We start from the raw sequence: 7,868 nt of genomic DNA on the forward strand, positions 1-7,868 counted from the left end.
TCCTTCTCCCACTGTAGTATTGGAGTTACTGGTTATGAGCTAGAAAATTAATTCTGTTGCATTCCCAGCATAAAGAGAAATGGGGAAATGTGGATACATCCGTGAGGCTTCTTCTCTTTTGCTGGTTACTCAGAATGCCCCTAGGAATTTTAACAATGTAAAGGATATCTCAGGCTCACAAAAACAGCGAACATAAAGGTATCAGCTCCTATGTACACAGTATTTGTTGAGCCTTTGGATGTAAGAGACTGTTGTTTAACCAGATTTCCCTACAGCCAAAATTTACCTAGACAATGCTTCATTTGGTCTTCTGGATATCTCACAATTTACTGAGGCTCCTGGGTGTCCAACTGAGTGCACATGTGCTTTTCTGCCATCTGCCAATAATGGTCCATATATAAAACACACCCTGCCAGTAAATGGATAAAAACAAGGAGAGTCAAGAGACTTGACCATAGAAGACTTCTCCTCATTACAACAAAATGTCTGAAGGCCTTGACAATTTATTTCATTACAAGCCTTGCTGATGCAGACAGACCTTAACAATATTCTGCCAATGATCCACTGTGGAGTAGCAGTTACCTTGCACTTTTCATTTAGAGTTGTTTTTCTTTCATGTTTTTCCTCTAGGTTTTCTCTTAAGATGAAGTTAAAAGGCACATTTCAATCTACCAGGCTGATGTTGTTAAGCTCATGCACTGAATTCCCATGGGCGGGAAAAAACAACAAAACTTTCTGCTGGAAAGGGGAAAACAAAATTCTCCGCTCCAATTATGTTAATCAGGAATCTGTCTCCAGGAAGGGAAGAAAGGGCTAAGTGGAATTAATAGAGGAGAAAAAACTTGTTTTATTATTTATATTTGAGTGAGTGTACTTGACATCTTGCACTCCAGGGACCTTGCTGTCAATAAAAATATACCATGAAATATTGTTAAAGAACTGTACAGCAGCATTTCCTCATTCTTAGGGAGCAGAAAATATATTAAAATACATGTCAGAATTATACTGTCATAGAAAATAGGGCTGGAAGGGATCTTATTTAATCATCAGGCTCATATTGGCACCTCATGCCTAAGATATACCTGGCAGACATCTGAAAAACCCCAAGCAGTGGCATCCCACAGCTTTTTTGGACTAGCAATTCCTTGTCTTAAATAATTATGTCTTGTAAGAATGCACACACATTCCCCTGAAGCCCTGTCCTGTCCTAACAAAACCCAGCCTTTTACAGTACCCCTGGAAGTTGCTGTAGAGCACTGGAGTTGACCCTGACAGTCTCTTTCTTTCTTTTTTATGCAATATTACCCTATACAAATAGGTCTGATGGCAGCTGTTGCTAAGCAGAGCCTAAAGAATAAGATGTTTTCTCAGATATTTGTCTCAGGTATGTCTGGATTCTGCCCATTCACAAGTGTGGGCACAAGAAGGAGGAACAGAAAATGAAGCTGAGAGAGGAGCAAATACAACACCTGTAAGATATTGGTGTGCCCTGGCATTGGATGCCGAAGTTCTGCCAGTTTTCCTCTGAGTTTCCTCCTGTGGCAGGAGCAATGAGAACTGATGGCATATGTCCCGAGGGTAAATAGTTTGATCATGTGTCATAAGCCATCCAGCTTTCAAGCACTGCTAATCAGAAATTTGGTGAAATGCCTGTTTTCCCCTCCTTTTTAGTACAGCTGTTGCCACTGTGTGCCCTGACCACCAGAAGGACAGGGACATTAGCTGGACCCTCCTGGATGCACACAGCTTCAGTTATGTCCTTAGCAATTTGCTTTCAAACACAGTCAGAAGTGCCTGGAATTGTGGGATTTAGGTAGTTTTGTTTTGTCTTTTTTTTTTTTTTTAATTCTGTTTTCCATTACCTATGGAGCACCATGTCAAGTAGCAGCAAATAATACCGCATTGTTTCCTTCATGTCATCTGGCACCTGGAGCTTAGGGGTTGTATACCCTGCAGAAATCCAGACACTCTCCTTGTGATGCTTAAATTCATGTCATCTAGAAAAAAATTCTATATTGGAGTTTAATGCCTAGCAGCCACTGCTATTTGGGTGTGATTTTCACAAACAAAATTACTTCCATAATGAAAATGGGTCTCGAAAATGTATCTGCTGTGTATTTTTAGTACAAATTTACTTTCACCCAAAACCAGTTTAAAATATTTTACTGCTGAATTAGGATAATGATATGTTAGATCTTTTAGCAGAAAATGAACCTATTTCTAATTTAAATGTTGTAGTTTTTAAAAGAACAGATCATTTTACATAGTGTTGGGAAAACTTGCCATTTTATGGAACTGAAAATTTAGCCACAGCTGGTAAAATAATCAAGAATTCCATTTCTGCATAGTGGGCAGGAGTAAAAAAACATGATTCCAAGCAGTTTGTTTTCTTGAGTGACGAGAGAGTTTTAAAAATGGTATTGGAACCTATGAGAACAGAGACCCATCCTGACGAGGTGCTCTTCCAAACACAATCTCTCCTCAGCAAACATGTGCTGTGATGAAGACCCATCTCATATCAAAATTGCCAGGCAAGTCACAGTGAATCTCTGGCATCATGATAAGGACTCTGCTTGGTTCTCTTTATTTATGAAAATTGCCATGGGAGCAGAAGCAGTTTGGTTGGGAGTGTTTTCTGCTTGGCAGTAAGTGGGTTTGCTGAGGAAAGGGAAGGAATTTGGCTTGCTGGGAGCTTTGTGTTGCTCTGTACTGGATGAAAGCAAGACATTGGCTGTGCCCTTGTATATCATCCTCCTTCCTTCTGCCCTGACTCTCCCAGGCCAGCTGCAGCCAGTTTTACTATCCAGCAACACTATTGCTGAGGATGGTGATGCTGACTCTATATAAATAAGGCAATAATAGGTAAAATCTGCAGGTGAGGGATGGAGAGTGTCCCCCTCTCTTTTTTAAAGAGCATCCACAGCTCTCACCTCCCCCCCAGCTAGCAGGAAAACATCTTCCTTACTTTTTTCAATCTGCTTTTGAACACAGCTCTGGGGCAGGGTGAGGTTGTCCTCTTTAAGGGACACATATGGAGCAGAGAAATGCCCATTCCCTAAGCAATGCTTCTTTGTGAAGAATGAGGAATGCAATCTGAGGAAAACTGGAGAGGCAAGAGGATGATTTTAGACAGCAGGCTTGCTAGGGTAACATATTTATGTATTTATCATTTTAGGCTATGTTTATAAAGAAACACACTGGCTATATCTGTAATATTTAAAATAGTTCAGTTGGTGGTAGGTGTGGGAAGGGGATCCAAACAGGGATTCTGGGCATTTTCCTTGCTCTTCCTTCTGACATGTGAGTTCAGAGCAGTTGGTAACATAGCGACAGGCTGCAGCACTTCATTATCACCACAGTCTGCTACCTTTTAATATAGTATCTGACATTTCAGTCAGACAGAGATCTGCATCCTTAAGCTGGCTGGAACTTCATGCCTTGCACATGAGAGCATCCCCTTGCTGGGTGTGGGGATGAGGCAGGGCACAGGTTGCCAGTGTTTATTTAGATATGCTAAAGCATGGCATTCAGGTGAAAGGCAAAAATATATAAATACTGATGGAAAATGGCCAACAAGATCCAAACCATCCTCTGCCATCTGGCAAAAACATTTCCCTGTTATGCAGTTTCCAGCAAGGGCTCACACAAGTGTTTATTTGAGAGGAGAAAACCCAGTTTCATTTGAACTTTGTTGGCAGAGCCAAGGTACCCAGTGGGGCAGGTGCTGGTGTTGCCTGTGCCACGAGGTTGTAAGGAAGAGTCCAACACTGAAAGTGGTGCGGCCACAGAGGCACAGAGTTGCAACTGTGTTAGCCAGGCAAGAGGCACAGGCAGGACTGTACTTTTGGGATTGCAGTGCGGGGAAATATTTGAGCTTGGAAAGTTCTGACTTAAAAGAAGCAACTCCATGACTAAGACTTTTCCTTAGATATGTTAGACATTTATTGTTTCAGACCTGCCTCTTTTGCATGGCTTTCTGTGGCTTGTCTTGAATGTTCTGTTTCACTCTGCCTACTTGCCCTTGTTGGGAATCTGCTATTAGAAAACCTAAATAAATTGCAGAAGAGAAAATGTGTAATAATATCTATTGCTCATTTGAACCTCTGCATCTCAAGACCTCTCTTATAAAATCTTAAATAAAATCAGACCTGGAACGCAGATGTTACTTATATTAATTTTCCAGATGGTTAAACTGAGGCACAAGCAGTTACTGGCCATGTACAGGTTTTCCTACCTTTACTGGGTAGCAGAGTTTCTCCCAGTAAGACTGTGAATTTTATATATTACATGGAAAAGATGCACTAAAGTTCTAGGATTTGGCTGCAAATAAGTAGCCTAACTTTGAGATAAGAAAGTTCTGGTTTGCTAAGTTTTGCTTTGACACTTTAACAACATTGGCAAGCCTGATGATTCCTGTTACAGCCCATTGAGATTTCAGTCAGGGGTACCAGCACGACTGAGAAGTTTAAATGCTGTGCTAGATGCTGATCAGCAGAAGAGCTGCCCTGTTTGTCCCATAGCTGCACAAGAATAATGTGTGAAATCCTCTTTGTTTGTAATACTTTCTGTGTTATCCAACTTGAAAGACTAGAAAAGCTTTTGTTAATATTTCAGCAAAATTTGTATCTTAAACAAATCTTTGATCAAAGCTTAAAATCACCTCGTTTGATCTAAGCTGACTTTATGGATAGAAGTAGAATAAGGGGATGGTTTCCAGTACTCTCCATTTTATCTTGGCTAGAATAATTTTTCTCAATAATTCATGCACTACGACATCCATAATCTTTCTTTCATTATGGCTAGACTATTTGCTTTAATACTAGGTTTAAAATGTCACGTAGGATAACTATGGGGGTTCTGTGAGCTGAATTGTTAAAGCACTTTTCTCCTTTGTAAATCACTTAAACCATAGGCTGATTATGAAAATAAAAGCCTGTGACCCTTTAAGTTATACTAACACATTATGATTGTTGCTGTGAAAAGAAAGGTGAAATCTTTTTCTTGTCAATGAAACGCAAGTATGTAAAACACAATCCTGGTCTGATTTGTGAGCTGTGGTTAGCACAGTGATTTAGTAGAAACTTCATAAAAGCACCCCAGTAATTTGGGACATTTATCTTAGTTTTTACAATCATCCACAACCTGTGAAAGCTTAATATGCATTGCAAATCCGGAAGACTTGAACTCTTAAGTGTATAAAGTCTTTTGAAAAACAATGATTCAATTCTCAGAAGCCTGTTTTCCCTTCTAAAACTCGCAGTTCAAATTCAGGGGGTTTTTTTGAGTTATTTTAATGTATTAAACTTCCTCAATACCAACACAAGTTTGCCTTAAAGGGTCTTTCATATGTGGGAAATATGTAGGATTCCATGTCATACCAAAACGCATCATGCATCTCCTAGTAAAGACTGAAGTTGCTCACTGAAGTTCACTGCTTGTGAATAATAAAGTAATAAAATACTAAGAGAGGATACTGAACATGCATTAATTGATCCAACACACTTCTTGCCCAGTGGAGGGCTGCCAAACACTGGTAGGCAGCACTTGTGGTCAAGGAAGGGTATTGCATAGCAAGAATGTACCTGGGAATCATCCTAATGCTGTTTCTAGATGTGTTGAACATGCTTTTCATAGTGCTTGGAAGTCACCAGTGAGTTGGAGGTCTGATAAAGCTGTCAGTCAGCTAGGAAGTATCAGGAGATATCAGATGGGAGGCACAGGAAGAACTTTTGAATTCCAGGTCAGAGTCACCGGAGCTGCAAGGCAGATTGAGAGTTTGCTGTGCAAAACCAGGTTCCTATTCTTTGTTACATTGTGTAACAGAAATTTTTTGACAAATATCATCAAAGGATATGAAACAAACACTTAAGAGGCTGAAGAGCTTCAGTGGTAGGGTCATTTTCCACTATTTTGCGTGATCAGAATGAGGGGAAAGGGATTCATCACCATTATGGCACTAGAGTGGGCAGTTCTTTGCTGAGACCACTCTAGGCTTTGCACATCATTTTGTAGCAGCTCTCTCCCTCACAAGAAGCGCTTGCTGAGTGTATTGGTTTACTCCACCTGGCAATTACCCCCCACACTGCTTCTCACTCACTTGCTCTGGTGAGATGGGAGAGAGAATCAGAAGAGTAAAAGTGAAATATCTTGTGGACTGAGATGAAGGCATTGTAACAGGTAAAGCAAAAGCCATATACACAAACAAAGCCAAACAATGAATTCATTTCCCATTTCCCGTGGGCAGGCAGGAGCCCCAGGAAAGCAGGATGCCATCCCAGGTAAAGGTGACTTGGGAAGAAAAACTCCATCACTCCCAACATCCTCCCTCTTCCCCCTTCCCTAGCTTTGCCCAGTGAACATGACAATGCATGGTATGGGATATCCCTTGGGTCAGTGGGGATCAGCTGTCCTGGCTGTGCCTGTCACAGCTTCTCGTGCACCCCCAGCCCACTCCCTGTGTGGGGATAGGCAGGAAAGGCCCGACCCTGGGTAAGCCCAGCTGAGCAGTAGCTGTCCATACTTCTGCAGCATAAACAGTATTTCCAGCGCAAACCAAAAACGTAGCCTGTACTAACTGCTGTGAAGAAAATTAACTCTGTCCCAGACACAAACACCACACCATGGCAGTCTGGGTCTAAAAATAGTGCTGCTGTTAATGGAAGAAAAGAATGAGATGTGAATGAAAAATTGAATACATTATATTGATGTCTCAACTAAAGAGAGATTTCTGACAGTACTTCTCCCGCAGTTTTGTAAAGCAGTACTTCCATTTTATTAACAATGACTGAAAGAAATAAACAATTGCCTACATATTTTTCTGGGGAGAAGTTTCTCCTTCTGAAATCCTTATAATGAAAGGCCATTCTCTCTGCTTTTCTCAAACCAATTTGTTCATAATTGCTACCTTCAAAAAGAACATGTCTGAAGATTTCAGTTTTCATCTTCCAGTCCAGATCTTTAAAGTAGAGGCAAAACAAATGAGCTCAGGCTAAAAATTTCTCTTTGTGTGTGTGTGTGCGCTTTTTTGGTTTTTTGGGGTTTTTTTGTGTTTTTTTTTTGTTTGTTTGTTTTTGTTTTTGTTTTTGGTTGTTTGTTTTGTTTTGGTTTTTGGTTTTTTGTGTTTTTTTTGGGGGGGGTTGTTTGTTTGTTGTTGTTTTTGTTTGTTTGTGGGTTTTTGTTTGTTTGGTGTTTTTTTTGTTTTGTTTTTTGGGATTTTTTCCATAAAAATAAGATCTAAAACTCTCGGGATCTCCTCTCGTCAAGGTGACCCCAAGGTGTGTTAAAAGTCTCTTTTCTCCAACCCAGCTGTCAAAGAAGGAGTCAGAAGTCTTTGGCTGTCATTCTCAAGGCTGTTCTTTATTTCTTATCTAAAACATTTTCTGTCTGGCCTGCCGAGGTCTGTTCAGCAGGTCAGTCTGAGGCACACTGCCCGTCCCTGGCCTGGTGTTGTCTTTTATACTACAAACTACATGTTCGATATTTATTGTTATTTTCCAATACCTATCACCTATGTTTGACAGTGACTTTCTACTCTACACCAATCCCAAACTGCCACCATCACCAAGAAGATGGAGGCTAGGAAGAAGAAGGAAGAAGAACAGGACAACGCCCTAATTCCTCCATCTTATCTCCTAGACCCCCATAGTAAAATTCTTCAAAATTTCACCTTTCACCCTGTGACAACTACTGTTATGCTACTTAAACTTTTGTGACTTCTAATTCTTCATATAAAGTTGGTAATTTGCTCCACGGGTTGAGATCGAATTCCCAGATGTCTTTGGCTTCCTGCCAGGGTCTCCGAGCCTCTGCCAGGGTTTTGAGCCATCCAGGGCACCCAGAGGGATGTCCTGCGTTCTGACATAAAAGAG

Source organism: Onychostruthus taczanowskii, unplaced genomic scaffold (genome assembly GCF_017590055.1).
Source record: "Onychostruthus taczanowskii isolate IOZ18803 unplaced genomic scaffold, ASM1759005v1 scaffold15, whole genome shotgun sequence".
Classification (NCBI taxonomy): domain Eukaryota; kingdom Metazoa; phylum Chordata; class Aves; order Passeriformes; family Passeridae; genus Onychostruthus; species Onychostruthus taczanowskii.